Raw genomic sequence first — 16,674 nt, 5'->3', positions numbered from 1 at the left:
GCAGGGACGGGGGGAGGAGGGTAACGTAAAGTCAGAAACCTCAGGGTGATCCTTGATTTTTCTCGAACCTACTGGGAAAATTTTTTTATGCTTAACTCTTATTCATTTGAAGCTTTAAAAGAGTTTTCATATAAAAATAGAAAAAACATTACAACAAAGATCTTGGCGGCAGACATAGGAAGCGATGTACTGATCATAAGGAATTGCGGTGGAAGCTTCCAGAGTGAGGGTGGTCAGTGTGTCTCTCTGCCAGGCCAAGCCTGTGCGACCTCCCGGGGGCCATGCTACCCTGGCCTCTGGCGCTCTTGGGAAATCTTCCGGAGTTGTAGGGGACATGGTACCTGGGTTGGCTCTATTTTTGAATTGCATCCAGGTTCATTCCTTGTGTCTTTACTGAATAGCCCTAAAGAGCTCTGAAGGCGCACCTGCGTGAACACAGGTGTGTCCTATCTGGTCTCTAGGCATTTGCTGCTCTTGCCCTGCCCCACCTTCACCTGTCTGCTCTTCAGGCTGCAGCCTATTTTAAAATTGAAAATGATGTCTGTTCCTCACTCTCAAATCTGTAGGTGCTCGGTCTCCAAGTTGAAGCAAAAGTCATGAAAATGGCTTACTGAGCTCTATATGCTAGATCTCAGGTTTCCATGAGACTATCTTCCTCTCTGCTTTCTGCTCTGTTCCCTATTTTCTGCAGCACCCCAGCTTCCTGCGTGTTCCACGAATGCCCCAGCCTTGCTCTTGCCTCCAGGGCTTCTATAACCTCTGTTCACTACCTGGAATTACTCAAAAGTACTTAAATGTGAGTGTCCTTTATTCAGGGAAACCCCCCCCCTACCCTGACCACCTGACTGGCTCTAAACCTTCCAACCCCTACAAATACCTTTTTGATACTCTGGTCCCTGTTATCTGGAGTGTGTCCCTGACAGGGTAGATACTCAAATAGCTGACCCCAGACCCCATGTGCAGTCCTCAATTAAGAAACAGTGGCTGTGAAAAGTAGTTTTGTGAACTGAACCACCCTAGAGATGTTGCCAGAACAAAGGGAAAACAAGTAATCTACAGGTGGGGGCTGTAATCATTTGAGAATTGGGACTGGGATTAAGATCAGCTGTGGTAACTTTTGGCCCCTCAGGCATCTTTGTAACTGAAGGACTGACTCTAAAACTAAGGCATTAACCTCAAGCCCTTGAAAGCAGATAACCCTTGTGCATGGGGGTAAAACCTTGTTGGACTCATAAATGAGACGATGCAGTAAACTTGGAGCTAAATTCCAAACCCCTAGCAGGAGGGCTAGGCTCTATAGCTTAGGAGGAAGTTAAGTTGGTCTGGGGACTTGAGTTTGGATGGGTGTTACGGATGCTGGCCTCTGCTATAAAAATCATGTCACAGAAAACATGACTTGGCAGGGAGTTGCAGGGGTTGGAAGGAAGAGAAGGGACACGGGGTGCTCTTGGCCTGGGGTGATCCCAGCTTGGTTCATCTCCACTGTAAGGGCGCAGCAGTCCTTGAGTTGGTGTCAGCTGTGACTAGCTGTTACTAATCCCTTTAATACAAGTGTTAATGCACTCTCGGTCTCCGGTGGGGACCTTGAAACGACTGTACCCCAGTCTGTGATGGCTGTGTCGCCCAGCCACTCCTGAGCCCCTCATTTCTGAAACTGCCTTCCTGGCACCTCGGGAGTGTTCTGGAGACACCTACTAGGACTAAGACCTAATGCCAACTGAGACCAGACCACCTCACCTCCCACTGCACGAGACAGCTCCTCCGGGCTATCCCTTCCTGCAGCAATCAGCGGCCCCATCTCTGGCTGTAGTGGCTAGAAAACGCATTTACCCACCCACAACCGCCACATTCAGTCCTTCACCAATCCTTTACCTGGACTCTTTGGATGCCCGAATCTCTGGTTAATATCCTGCCATCTCCCCACTCTGGTCTTTTTTCTCTCCATAGAGAGCAACAGCCTCTCTAGGCCCTAGGGCGCCCAGACCCAGCCTGGCTCTCAAACTGCTCTCACCCCGGTTCTTCCAGCTCTGGCCACTGGCTCAGAGCCTGCCTTGGGGTTTCTGTACCTGTTTCCAGGATTTTCCTGATACCTCAATTTTAAGGCCAGAGTTCATGAAACTGAACTTTTTTTTTAACCACTTGGGAGCAAAGCCCTGTGATCTGGGAACAGTGGTCGGAAGTGCTTTCTTAGGAACACCCACACCTCTGCCTGGGGAGACTTCCAACTATAGATAATGGGTGAGATAACCCCTTCCTTAGCAAGTGGCAGTCAGCTCCGAAGAAGAGCCTTGCTCAAACTGGGCAACCCGCCAGACCACGGCCCCTCACTCACTCTCGCCAGCCCAGCTCCTCTGTCCATGGGATTCTCCAGGCAAGAGTACTAGAGTGGGTTGCCATTTCCTCCTCCAGGGGATCTTCCCGACCCAGGGATTGAACCTCCGTCTCCTGCATTAACAGGCTGACTCTTAATCCCACTGAACCACCTGGGAAGCCCAAACTGTACGTAAATAGCATTTAACATACGATGCTGTGCCTGCTGGGTTAATCCAACTTGCCTGCCCTACCGACATTGTAAACATCACAACAGGGACCACGTTTTTGCAATACTTAGAGCCCACCAGATTAGCCAAGGGAAGCTGCTGATCTGCACTCTGGAGAGAATGAATCATGAGAGCCTCACCTGAATCCACATCGAATTCCTAAGTGTGTAAAATGGCATCTCTTAAAAACACACCCTTTGGGGCAACTCCTTCAAACTTTCTCCAGGAAAAACCCGTAGGCTGGCTTTGGGGGAGACTGGTTGCAGTTACCTGAGTTGGGTAACTTGGAGGGAAACCGTTCATTTGGTTCCAGGTGTGTGTATGAGGAGGCCTTACCTCTCTCCAATTCTGCCAGCTGCTTTGTAATTAAAAAGGTGTGGGGGGGGGGGCCCATAACGTGTGGCCCTGTTGTGGAATCCAGAGTCGTGAAACACCTCGGAGGACACTCAAAACATGGGAGTACAGTTCATTATGCTAGCGGGTCCAGGGGGAATCGGTTCCCAACAAGGACCTGAATGTTTCTGAGACTTAGTTTTATACCCCTTGCTATGTGACTGATTACATGTTAGCAACCTCTTTGTTGTATATGACTGAGTTCTACAACAAGCAGGTGCTAGCAGAACAATTAAGGTAAAAGGGGGGGGGGGGACAGTGATTATACATCACAGGGATGTCTCCATGGTTAAATCTCACAGGGGCAGCCTGACCTCAACTGCAATCTCCATTTGCCATCTGTAGGGAGGGAAGTCTCCAGGAGAGCTGGTTTTTTTAGCAATACTTTTCCTCATTGTTGGGCAGAGTTCGGTCCCAGTTCACATCCTGTCCTTAAGACGGATGATAGGCTTCAAGATGGAGTCGCTCCTGCTTCTCATAGTGGCCCCAACAGCCCTACAAGTTTCCACCTCACCCTGGGCATGCTTGACCTCAACCCTTATTGCACACGAGCGTGCAAGTGGTAGTCGGGTCTAGAAGAGCCCGGATTTAAAAAAAAGCAACCTGAAAGGCTGTGGCCACTTCCCACCCTCTCTCTAGCCCAACTCCACAGCATCTTGACAAGGCAGAGATAGGGTAGCACACTCAATTGAACTCTTAAATTCTGTGTGCATGTGTGCTGAGTCGTCAGTCTTTGCGTCCCCATGGACCACAGCCCACCAGGCTCCTCTGTCCGTGAGGTTTCCCAGGCAAGAATACTGGAGTGGGTTACCATTTCCTCTCTGAGGTGGTCTTCCTGACCCCCAGGGATTGAACCTGTGTCTCCTGCATTGGCAGGCAGATTCCTTATCACTGAGCCACCTGGGAAGCCCCCAGCCCTTGTTGCCTCCTCCTGAAATGGGATGTGTACAGGAGATGGAAGGCTGTTTTCAGCTTTGGGGAGAGACAGGAGCAATTGGACGGGTGTTCCAAACTCCTGCTTGCCCACTTTCAACCCTAGTGTTCTCATGTCCAGGCTCCCAAGGAAGGGATCTGCTTCCCGTTCTGTCCTGGGCGCCCCCCTGCAAGAGGGCTCTGTGCCAGCTGAAGGAATGAACACGGGGAGGAGGGTGGGCACTTAGCCCCTCCCGGAACTCAGGGTTGGACTAGCTCACCTCTTGGAAGGAGAGGTCGGAATGCCCCATGCAGTAGAGTAACTGCCCGCTCTCTAAGGGTCTTACTTTCCTGGGTCCTTTGCAGCCTGTAAACAAGCTCAGGTAAGCCACACTCGAGAAGCACCTGTCTCTTACCTTAAGCCAGTTTTACTGCCATCACCTGTTAACCTGCTCCACGAGCAGGCCCTCACTTCCAAATCGCCAGAAAATCGAGTTCAGCCTGGGTCTGCCTGCCTTTGTTGTCCAGTGAGTTTCATTCTCCTGATGAACGCAGCAAGCCAGATGCTGAGCTTTGCAGAAGAAGAGACGAGGCTTTTTCAGGAGGCACCCAAGTGAGGGGTGAACAGACTTCAGATCTGGCTCTCTCCCCGAAGGTTGAGGGGCTTGGGGTACTTCCGGGTGAAGAGTAAATGGTGGTACAGAGGTTCAGGAGAAAGGTAATCGGAGGTAGAAAAGAAAACGTGTGTATCCGAGTTGACACAGTTCATGGGACGCATGTTCAGAAAATAGCAACATTCATGTGATCTGAGTGTCCTTGTGATGCCACAAGGTCACACACTCGGGCAGGTCCAGTTGAATAGTCAGTGGTCTCAAGTGATCTGGGCAAGTTCCTGAAAAAAACAACTTGGGCAACTCTTCACTGACCCATATCAGGTGTTATCACAAGATTCCTTTAACTACCCCCTATATATGTCTAGGCCCCAATGACCCCTGGAGGAGATGTGATTTGCAAGAACAATTACAGGAGGCTTAATAAAGGCGAGTGCCAACTTGGACAAGCAAGTTGGCATTTAATGGATCTTGTTCTCAGTTTCCCATACATCTATAGTCCAGTTACGTTGATGGGGGATTTTTGTAGAAACCAATGCCTGTGACCAACAATTTATGTCAGTGAATGTTGAAACATCAGTGTTTGTGTAAATTTCAGCAACTTTTTTTTGCCCTTTATGTATTTGAAACTTTGCACATCTTACTAAAACACTCAAATACTTCATTAGTGTTGTAGGCAGGGTCACAGGCACCTCTGTGCAGAGGAACAGACTATTACAAATACACCATGGGGGTCATTGCTTTCCTTGAAAGAGAAGACTATTTTCTGGTGGTATTTTTAGTCCTGTGGGTTATTTCCTCTATCTCCGGGTTCTTTTTACTGGATTTCCCATGAGGTGGATTTTTGCGGGGGTGGGGTTAACCCTACACTCACTAGAATGGTCAGTTACCCATTCTCTATAGCTTCTGATAACAGGAGTTGCTTGAAGTCATTCTGTGCATTAAGGCTACAGTAAATTTTAACTATGAATGGGGGGCGGGGCGGATGGTAAAGTTAGCGGCAGGTTATCCCCTCCTGTCCTGGAAACCTGGGGCTGTGCCCTTGGGCTGCTCTCCCAGTAGGGAGAACTGTTGAGGGCAGGGCCATCACAGCAAGATCTCTGCCTTTTGTCCCCAGGACTTTTTGTCAAAGAGGTTTAACAGCTCAAAACCCTGACCTACCTATATGAACCTTCTATGAATGTTAATCTCTGGAATATAAATTCCTCCAAGGCAAGAAGTGAGTCCTTAACCTCTGACCCTGAGTGTGAGCTTGTTACTGGGTCCCTCCCCGAGCTGCTCAGATGAGAATGTTTCACGGGCTGTGTCAGCGCACTGGGCTTTGCAGCCAGGTGATTAATTCATAACTAGTGCTGTGTGTGTGTGTGTGCAGTTGGCTTCAGCTGTGTCCAACTCTCTGCAACCATATGGACTGTAGCTTGCCAGGCTCCTCTGTCCATGGAATTCTCTGGGGGAGAATACTGAAGTAGGTTCCCATACCCTCCTCCAGGGGATCTTCCCAACCCAGTTATCGAATGAACGAATGAATGCAAGTCTCCTGAGTTTCCTGCATTACAGGCAGATTCTTTACTGCTGAGTCACCGGGGAAACTCCACTGGCGCTGTAGGGGTTTGCAGTTCCCTGCAAACTGTGAAACTTTGCACACAGAAGACTTCCCCTTTGAGGTTATGCCCAATGGATGTACCTCAAAGAACTTTATCACTGCATAGGTTTCTAGATCTAATAAACATACCTCAGGGAGGCTATATCCTCTTTACTTCTTACTGACCTAGCTTCGTATTTTTCTGTCATCACTTCGCAGACAACAGTCTGCATTATCTGATCCTTCTAACATCCAGGTGTGAGGAGCCTGCCTGATTTCAGAGACTTGGGCCTTGCAAGGTATCTCAAGATAAGTGACTTAAACATTGTCCAATCTTGAGGCTGGATGTCTGAGATAGAGGCATTGACAGAGTTGGTTCCTTCTGAAGGGCATGAGGAAGAATCTTGTGTGCCTGTCTCCGTTCTGGGGCCTGCTGGCAATTAATTGCCGCTTTCTTCCTCTGTCTTTACATTCACATGGCAATATCCCTGAGTGTACATACCTCCTTCACCCTCCTAAAGATACTAGAGTCACTAGATCAAGGCCCACTCAATTCCAGTATGAAGTTGTCTTGACGACCCCTGCAGTGGTGCGGTTTTCAAATAAGGTCTTATCCTGAGGTACTGGGATTTAGGACCTGGATGTATGATTGGGGCATGGAGAACACAATTCAACCCTTCATAATATGGAAGACTGGACCTGCCTGTCTCACCTGTCATCAGCATCCTGTCCCAACCCCTAGCCTTTGAGCCCCTTGGAGAGGGGAAGGAGGCAAGATGTTTGCTGACTTTCACTGACAATAGCATTTACACCATAGGTTTACCACCTGTTCCAGAGTACTTGACCTTGGGGAAAACCCCCAACCAGGCCAGGTGTCCTACCAAAGTATCAATTATAAATGTTGCTCTCCAGCCCATCCCTGAGTCTGACTCCCATTCGAAAATGCTCAACTGCAGCTTAAAATGGCACCCCTTAAAATAGCCACCAGGACATTTGTCATATTAGGGGGCTACTCAGCATCTTCTGCTGCCCGGAGATCTGTGGCCCAATTCCTCACTTTTGGCTGGTGTGGCCATGAAGTACTTCTGTGTCCAAGGGCAGCTGGGGAGTGGTGGTGGCCGCAGGTGGCTCTTGATGCCCCTAGCTTCAGTGTGGAACTGGAGAGCCCCAGGCTCCTTGCTCCTGGTCAGGTGAGCTCCAGTCCCTTAGTGATGGCTTTGGGATTGGATAAGAAGAGCCTCTGTACACAGACATTGTTATGCCCGATGTCCGAATCCCCGAGCGGGAAGAGAGAAGGCCTCCAAGACAATGCAACTTGCAAAAAGGGAAATTTATTGCTGACTCGAGTCAGGGCTCCAGCCGCATCCAAATGCAGTGGTGCGGGGTCAGAGAGCCTCGAGCCCAAGCTGTTACACAAATTTATAGGGTGAGCATAAGCAGTTGGTAGCTGGCTTAAGTGGATTGGTTACACGTTTGCAAAGCAATTTTATTGGTCCAAACTTTCACAGGCTTTTTTCAAACTTGGGCGTTCGCGGGCTTTTCAGCTTTCCCCTGATTCCCTTTCTCTTACTGGGCGCACATTGATTGGCTGGCTCCAGGTGGCCTGATGGGGGTAGGGAATCTTACCATTTTGGGGGAAGCCAAAACTTGGGTCTGGGCCGCCTGTCATGGTGTTAGCCCTGGCAGCCTCACAACATGAACCCTGGAGAGTTTAAGTCAGTAGATCCAAAGGGAGATTGCAGAGGGTGAGGCTGGTGTCAGAGTCTGAGCTTATTTCTCTCCAGAGTTAATGGCATCAAGGCAGCACCAGTAACATACATCTGGGAGCTGTTGGCATCTAGATATAACTTCAAGGCTTTCAGTCTCCTCTGTGTATGTCCATCCCTTTGAAGCCCTGTGTATCTTCAGGCTGTAGTTTCTCAGAAGACCGGTACATCTATGTCCCTTTGAGATTCCCAAGACTGGAGGATGCTGTGTTGGCCACCGTGGAGATGATGACATGCAGGGGAGAGAACGTGGGCCCTTGAGAAACTTTCTCCTCTAGGATGGAGACCGTGTAGGTCAGGCAGCATGATTTCTGCACATCAACCATTCACCTGGTGTCTGCCTGTATGCTGCGGGTGTTTGAAGTGTGATCCTCAGTTACAGAACCACCAGAAACCAGAGGGAAGAGGTCATTTAATTCTAAGAGTGCTAAGATTGAGCGAAATGTTCACAGTGGTAGTCTTGGTAACATCTAGAACTTTGAAAGTTGTAACTGCTTAACAATCCCAGGCAGAGTGAATGTGGAGCCAGCCATTGGGTGGGTGTCAGTTTGTGTCACAATAGTTCAGGACTGGTTCACAAGACTTACCTCCCCTCCTTTGGGTTGCCCACCCCCAACCATTCCACTATCCAGTGCCGAAATACTGATACTTGATTATAACCCTTGACTGGGGGGAGAGGGAGTGGAATCAAGCAAACTTACCTGAATATTTCAAAACAAAATCTTGGCTTATGGCAACTCATGGGCTCATGCTTGTTGAAAGATCCATTGTGTTGATGATGGGCACTGAAAAGTTAGACACGAATGGGAAAGTACTCTGGGGACTGGAGGAAAGGCATGTTGGGTGCCAGGGAGCTGGAGGTGCTACAGAGACATGGGGCATATGAGGTTCCTTATTTTCCTAAGGTATGGGGATGTCTTCTGGGAGAAAAGGCCTTGACACATTATTGACCAGGGGAGTTTTGTAGAAACTGATGCCTGTGGTGGCCAGTTTGTTACATAAGTGAATGTTGAAACACCTACGTCTTTGGATTATCAATGACTACTTTTGCACTTCATTTGAAATTCTTGTACGTGTCTTACTAAAGCTTCTAAAACTTCTATTAAAGTACGATAGGCAGGATAGCGGGCACCTCTGTGCAGAGAATATACATCTATTACAGATGCACCGTGTTCCACTTCCCCCTGGAGGAGCAGACTCTACACATTCTGGTGGCATTTTTGAGTTCTCTAGATGATATTTCATCTATAATACACTTTTAATTTTACCTGGGAGTTGACAAGGTGGGTCTTTGGGAAGGGCTGTTGTAGAAATGCCATCAGTCCTCCTGATGGGGGATTATCACTACATTCACCAGATTGGTCCATTGTCTATTCTGTAACTACTGCTAACAAATTGCTCACTCATTGTCCTCTGCCTTAAGGCTACAGAAAATTTTGAATTTAGCTTACAGTGTGTGGGAACCAGGAAGTAGTTAAACTTGAGATGTGCAGGCAGTGGGGGAATTAAGGGCGAAGAAAGGAGCCCAGTGATGCTTGGTTTTTAGCTTGGACAACTGGGTGGTGGGTGATCTGGTCACTTAAGCTAGGCCATTAAAATGGATGATCTGACTACATGCTTTGCAGTGGTAAACTTGGGCTCCCAGGGGAGGAGTAGAATAGCCTGGGGGTGGTTTTTCAGTCGCGTCTGACACTTTGTGACCCCGTGGACTGCAGCATGTCATCCCCTTCTCCTGCCCTCTTCAGGGTTTTTCCAGTGAGTTGGCTCTTCACATCAGGTGGCCAAAGTATTGGAGTTTCAGCTTCAGCATCAGTCATTCTAATGAATATTCAGGGTGGATTTCCTTTAGGATTGACTGGTGTGATCTCCTTGCTGTCCCAGGGACTCTCAAGTGTCTCCACCACGATGTGGAAGCATCAATTTTTCGGCACTCGGTGGCCTTTATGGTCCAGCTCTCACATCTGTACATGACTGCTGGAGAAATTGTAGCTTTAATAGATGGACCTTTGTCAGCAGAGCGTCTCTGCTTAATACTGTCCTGGGTTTGTTATAGCCTTCCTTCCAAGGAGCAAGCATCTCTTAATGTCATGGCTGCATTTGGAGCCCAAGAAAATCTGCCACCATTTTCACTTCTCCCCCATTTGCATGAAGCAATGAGACTGGATGCCATCATTAGTTTTTTGAATGTTGAGTCTTGAGCCAGCTTTTCTCAGCTAAAATGGCAATTCTGCCAGGGCTGTGTAGGACTGCTAGGGCTTGGTGTTGGAGACAGACTCTCCCCTGGCAAGGGTTTTTAATCAAACTGCAAATGAATGGATTACTGGTGGGGAGGAAGTGAGAGGAAGTCTGTGTAACCACTTGAAGGGTCTGAATTCAGATGAGTGAGGTGGTTCTATACCTCTTACACCTGTAAAGACTTGGAACTGGCTTGGGGGCGTCACTTTAGGGATTACAGAATGCAAATCGAGGCAAATGTTTTGAGTTTTTTTGCCTGGGAATCCTCAGACTCCTGCTTGAGGACCTGGCTGCTGGCTCCAGCTCTTGTGGTGTTGGATCCATGACTGTGCTGAGTCTTGCAGCACACTTCTGCTGTAAGCTCACCCAACCCAGGCTTCTCGTGCGTGCCCCAACCTGACATTGATTCACTTGCCCTTGAGGTTTCTAGAAGGCAGCACCCTGAAGGAACTAATAGCACATAGGTGAGCCCCTTTTGCAGTGGTTGGAGCTCGGTGGGGAGAATTTGGCCCAGACTCTGCACTGGTATGCAATTAACTTCTCACCAAGTGCATCATTTTAATAACCCCACCTGGAAGAGGGGGTTTCCTGGTGTGTCTGGGGAATGGTGCTCGCTGTTCTGCAGGCTTCTGGGTGTAGATGGGCTGCTTGTGCAGAAGAAGGGATGGCTCTGTGCCCGTGTTGGCCGAAGTTTCGTCTCTCAGTGGCGACAATTGGCCTAAACCTGTATGGCCGTGTGGACTTGGAACAGCTGGAGTATCAAATGTGGCCTTGATTGGAGTCCTGAAGTGTTGGGCGGCTTTAGCTGTGTTTAAAACAGGAAAGGGGTTCATCTGACTCACTAAGGCACATATCTGCAACCTCAGTCTAAGTAGAGGTCAGGACTTGAGCAGACTTTACTTCCTTTTCAAGGAAAAAGAGGGGTCTAAAGAGGCTTGAAAGCAGGCAGTGGCAGAAGAACAAGGCATCAGAGCTTGTGGCCCAGGAGGAGCCGAGCTGGCTGCCGTGTACCAGATGGGTTTCTGTGATGCCTTGGGCCCCTCTTGCTGAGGCTGTGTTCAGGGGGAATACTCAGACTTATTAAGAGTGTGGGATGGAAGGAGTGTGGCATAGTGGGATCTAATAGAGCCCTCCAAGGTTTCGAGCTACCATTCATCCAGAGGAGACTGCTTGGGGATATGTTGCAGACTTTCACAGACTGCTGTCTGCTAGAGCAGGTGAACAGATCTAGCAGCTTCAAGGCCCCACCCTTAAATCTTGGCCTCCTTGGTCCAGGACTTGACTCTTGTTCCCTGAGTAGCTGGGGAGCTGACTCGGGTGTGTCCGAAGCAGCCGTTTGTCCCTTACAGGTTCCAAGCCTCTTGTAGAATCCTGTGTGTCACGCGGGGTCTCCTATGCTAGTGATAAGAACCGACAGGCTAACAGTAGGGCCTGGCAGTGGAATTCAAAGACAAGAGCCTTGCTGGATCTTTGAGCATGACCTTACTAGCGTGGGAGATGAGTGCAACTGTCCTGTAGTTTGAACATTCTTTAGTACTGCCCTTCTTGGGATTTGGGATGAAGATTGACCTTTTCCCGGCCTTATGGCCACAAGCGCTCTGTTGTGAGGGTCATTTGCAGAGATTGGCTTTAAGTCTTGTGGTCTAGCCTCATGAGACCTCCCCAAGATGAGGTGGGCTCTCCCCAGTCCCTTCCCCTGGAAGCTCCTGAGTCTGGATGATGGAGGGATGGGTAGGGAAGATCGGAGACTGAATCCTGGGAGAGGTGGGTCAACTGGCAAAGACCAGGGAGAAGGGCACCAGCTGCTTCTTCAGCAAGTCACTTTGCAAGTGGCTCCCTCCCACTGCAGCCACCCAGTCAAGGTAGATCCTGTACCAAGTCCTCCCCCTGGAAAGGACGAATCTCTGAACTTGAACTCAAACCAAGTTATTCCCTCACAGGCCTCACCCAGAAAACACGTCTGGAACTGCCAGGGAACATGATCCAATTTTAAACTTTAATCCTCTTGTGAAACTGGATGACAGTGTTGTGACTTGAGGCAGGTGGGCCCAGGGGCCCTGGGGAGTGGTACCAAGGGCAAGGAAAGGCCACCCACAGTGGATAAGGCGCAGGGGGCTGGGGTTTGTGTGGTGGGTGGGCGAGATTCAACAAACGGGGTACTAAGTTTGCTTCGCCGAGACTTGGCATTGCTGTGTTTCCCCTAAAACAGAATGAACGGGATGTCATCAGTGAGTGTGGTTGGACCCCGCCGATGTCATAGTAACTAGCTGAAAATGGGGGAGAAGACTGGGGAATAGCCTCTCCCATCCTTGATTTTCTCACGTGCATATATTTGGGAACCTTATCCCAGGACACAACGTCCACAGTTCACACTGGGACAGAGGATGAACAGTGTCCTCTGCTAGGTGCCCAGCTCCCCAAGGACACACAGCTCAGCCTCTGAACACAAAGGGGAGGGCATCCTAACCCGCTGCCGGCTAAGTTCTGATGGCTGCACCCTGGGGCCTACGACAGGCTGCAGTCTGATGGGCTTCCTGGATCACTGAGAGGAAAGATCAGGGATGAGAAATTGAGTTTTGGGTAATGCCTGATGTGCCCTGGTGTGTGGCAGGCCCAATTTAGGGGGACTTTGGCAATGCAGGGTGGGGGTGCTGGGTAACTGGGAGGTGGCTTGGGGGAGGCTGTCACTCAAGTGGGTGTGGAACTCTTCCCACACATCCTTCACAAGTGTGAAGGAACCTTGGGGCTTGCAGTCAGAGCAGGACGAAGAACCATCCTGAATCGGAGGATTTTTTAAACCCGGGAAGTTTGCCCTGCATGTGCAGATGTCAGGGACCTCAAAAGGACATTCCTCCCCGTGCTCCAGGCTGGGTCAACCTCTTTCCTGAGAGGTGTGAAAAAGCAGCTTGCTGTGCTGGGAGACCATCTCGGGCAGTTCCAAGTGGGTCTGTCACTTCCTACCGACCACAAAAGACCACACACCAGGAGGCAGAGGAATGCCTGCCTTGGGAGATGAACCTGGTAACAGGATGCAAGGCCATAACCTGGGAGCCTGATCACATCATTCTCAATGCCCCTGCCTCTTAGTTTCCATTTGCCTGGTACCAAATGACCTTAGTTTTAGCTTTTCTGAATTATATATATGTATATAATTTTGCCAGATTTGCCTATTAAGCAAACCTGGGAGAGAGGCTGGCAGTGTGAACTGCAGCCAGGATCCAGAGGCAGGTGCTTCTGGGGGGCTGCCCTGTGGATGTTGGGGCCTTCCTTGGATCCGGTGCCCCACTGTGCTTTTGAATGTTGTGATGGTGAAACTGCAGGGCTTGCTGGTGCTTTTCAGCAGATGTCAAAGTCGAACCTTTGTCTCCCGAGTCGGGAAACTCCCTGGGGGCAGGGAGGGTGTTTTGACCATAGTGGTGTTTCTAGGGCTCAAGCTTGCAGTCTCCTTGGAGCTTCACGTATGAGAATGTCCAGCTCCAGGGGTGTTGAGTGCTTGGGTGTGGCCTCTGATGTGATCCAGCTTGGGGGATGTGTAGGTCCTGTTGCTTCAGGATCACAGTGGGCCCTCTGTGCTGTCTCGCTTGTGAGCTCACCAAGAACCGGCAAGCAAGCTTTCTTTGGCTCCTTCACCTCCTTTAGTTCCTAGTAGGGGTTGGTGCCACCAAACCTGAGCTGCTCAGGCAGGACTGAGCCTGCACTACTGCATGAGAAGGTGGAAGATGTGCCTGGCTGGGCAGGACTCGCCTGCTGGCCCCCGGGGGCTGTCCTGGGTGTCTGCAAGAGCTTCGCTTCTTCAGCTTTCCCATGTCCAGGTGCTTCTTATAGGGAGTGTTGCCCCCTTAAGTGGAGGTGAAGGATGTCTGAGTTACTGAGAATAAGGGAAAGCACCTGTCAAATGTGGATGCTGCCCTGATGCCTGAGGGTCACCAGACTGGGATCCTTAGCCTGATGCCCCGCAAGCTAAATGCTGAGAGATTCACAGCAGTGGGGGTTGTCCAGTTGCTAAGCCGTGTTTCTTTGCGGCCTCATAGACTGCAGCATGCCAGGCTCCTCTGTCCTCCACTGTCTCCGAGTTTGCTATTTAACCATCTCATACGTTGCCACTCCCTATTCCCTTTGTCTTCTGTCTTTCCCAACATAGGTCTTTCCCAATGAGTCTGCATCAGGGGGCCAGAGCATGGGAGTGTCAGCATCAGTCCTTCCAGTGACTATTCAGACTTGATCTCCTTTAGGGTTGACTGGTTTGAACTCCTTGCTGTCCAAGGGACTAAAGAGTCTTCTCCAGAACCACAATTCAAAAAGCATCAATTCTTTGACTTTTCAGCCTTCTTTATGGACAATCTTACTTCCATATGTGACTACCTTTGTTGGCGAAGTGATGTCTCTGCTTTTTAAAAAAACCTATTTTAATTGGAGGCTAACTTTTTAATATGCTATCTAGGTTTGTCATAGCTTTTCTTTCAAGGAGCAAGCGTCTTTTAATTTCATGGCTGTAGTCGCCATCTGCAGTGATTTTTGGAGCCTGAGAAAATCTGTCACTGCTTCTACTTTTTCCATCTGTTTGCCATGAAATGGTGGGAGTGGGTGCCATGACCTTAGTTTGAGTTTCAAGCCACCCTTTTCTTTCTTTTACTATCAAGAGACTCTTTAGTTCCTCTTCACTTTCTGCCATTAGAGTGGTATAATCTGTATATCTGAGGTTATTTTACCTGAGAGTATTGATTCCAGCTTGTGATTCATCCAGCTGGCACTTTGCATGATGTACTCTTATGTTAAGTTAAGCAGGTGACAATATAGTCTTGTACTCCTTTTCTCAATTTTGAACCTGTCTGTTTCATGCCTGTTTCTGTTACATTGCTTCTTGACCCGCATACAGTTTTCTCAGGAGATGGGAGGTCGTCTGGTACTCCTATCTCTTTAAGAATTTTCCAGTTTGTTGTGATCCATATAGTCAATGAAGGGGAAGTAGACTTTTTCTGAAAATCCCTTGCTTTCTCCATGATCCAATGAATGTTGGCAGTTTGACTTTTGGTTCCTCTGCCTCTTTGAAACCCAACTGTGTACATCTGGAAGTCTTGGTTCATGTATTGCTCATACCTAGCTTGAAGGATTTTGTGCATAGCCTTGCTTGCATGTAAAATGAGTATACGGTAGTTTGAACATTGAAAGGGGCATCACCATGTGCTAATTCTATAGTGTTTTGAGGAACTGCTAAACTGTAAACTATTTTTGTAGGTGGGTCCATGGAAAACCTTTCTGTGATCCTCTTGGACTAAAATTCCTGAATAGATGAGAAAATTCACTGCTTTTTGTTTCATGCTTGAAATTCAATGCTGGGTGGTAAGGTCACTTCAGCTTCAACATCTAGATCAGGAAGACCCCCTCCACCTAGATTGTCAAGCCCCTTTCTTACCTCAAACACTTTAGAGTCTCTGCTCTTAAGATTTAAGACACTTCAGAGATGAGTACTTTTGCAAGTCACGTATGAATTTTCAAAAGATTTGGCCTATCAAACCTTGATCTCACATTTGGTGCTGATGAATCTTCACCCATTGGCAATCTGAATGGTTGACTTTTTTATTAACAAGGTAAATTAAGACTGCTACTATATAGGCAAGATCTTCATTTGGGATTGAAGTTTACTCAATTGTTGCTTTTGCATTCATCTCGATTCTTTGCTACATCCTCGGGCTCTTTCAGTACATGTTCACAACCCCCAGCAAGTAGTCCAGGACAGCTGGAGGGATCTCGCAATGGATTCTATAAGGAGCTTCAGGTTTTAAGTGAAGGCTGCAAAGGATTGGCCTTCCAGAAAGTGGCATCTCCCATTGCGATCTCTGGGTTTCTACTGTCTCTGAATCTGGTAGCTTCTAGATTGCAGAGCAGGATGCTTTTTGCAGCTGACTGCCTTCAGCAAGAGTGAGAAGGACCTGCTTTCCTGGATCAGCCTTCTCACTCCTCTATAACAGGGTTGTCTTTGGACAGGAGTGAAAGGGACTTGAGCACAGGGAAGGGGAGGAGCTGGGCAGGACTGAACTGGGTATTTGCTCTTTGTAAACTCATGCATGCTGACTCTAGGAGAATGAAGTGTTCTTCAGCCCCCTTTCTCAACCTTCCAAACAGTGGAGCCGCCTCTGAGCTCTGGGGCAAGACTGCACAGTGCTGTCTGAGAAGGAGGGAAGGAGGAGGGCCGGAGTGCCTGCTTTCATGCCCTGGCCCCAGCTGGAGCCCCACTTCTACATATTGTAACAAAACATCATAGACCAGGTGGCTAGAAACAGACATCTTTCTCAGTTCTGAAGGCTGAGAAGTCCAGGATCTAGGTGTTAGCAGACTGGGTGTTTGAGAGCACTTTCTCACTTGTACACAGCAGCCTCCAAGCACTTGTCTTTGTCTCCTTGAAAGGATACTGGCCCCATGAATGGGACTCTACCTTCATGACCTCATCAAAGCCGAGCACCTCTCCTGGCCCCCAACCTCCAGATACTATCACACTGAGGGTTATGGCTTGAATGTATGAAGTTTAAGGAGGATAAAAAACATTGGCTCTAACAGCTGAGCTCTTAGAGCTATTTCATCTCATCCCCTAAAGCAGGTGAGTTGTCTTTTTCCCTGAAGACATCTTTCGTGTTGAA

Source organism: Odocoileus virginianus, chromosome 29 (assembly GCF_023699985.2).
Source record: "Odocoileus virginianus isolate 20LAN1187 ecotype Illinois chromosome 29, Ovbor_1.2, whole genome shotgun sequence".
Lineage (NCBI taxonomy): Eukaryota > Metazoa > Chordata > Mammalia > Artiodactyla > Cervidae > Odocoileus > Odocoileus virginianus.
Note: the sequence above shows the minus strand (reverse complement) of the source record.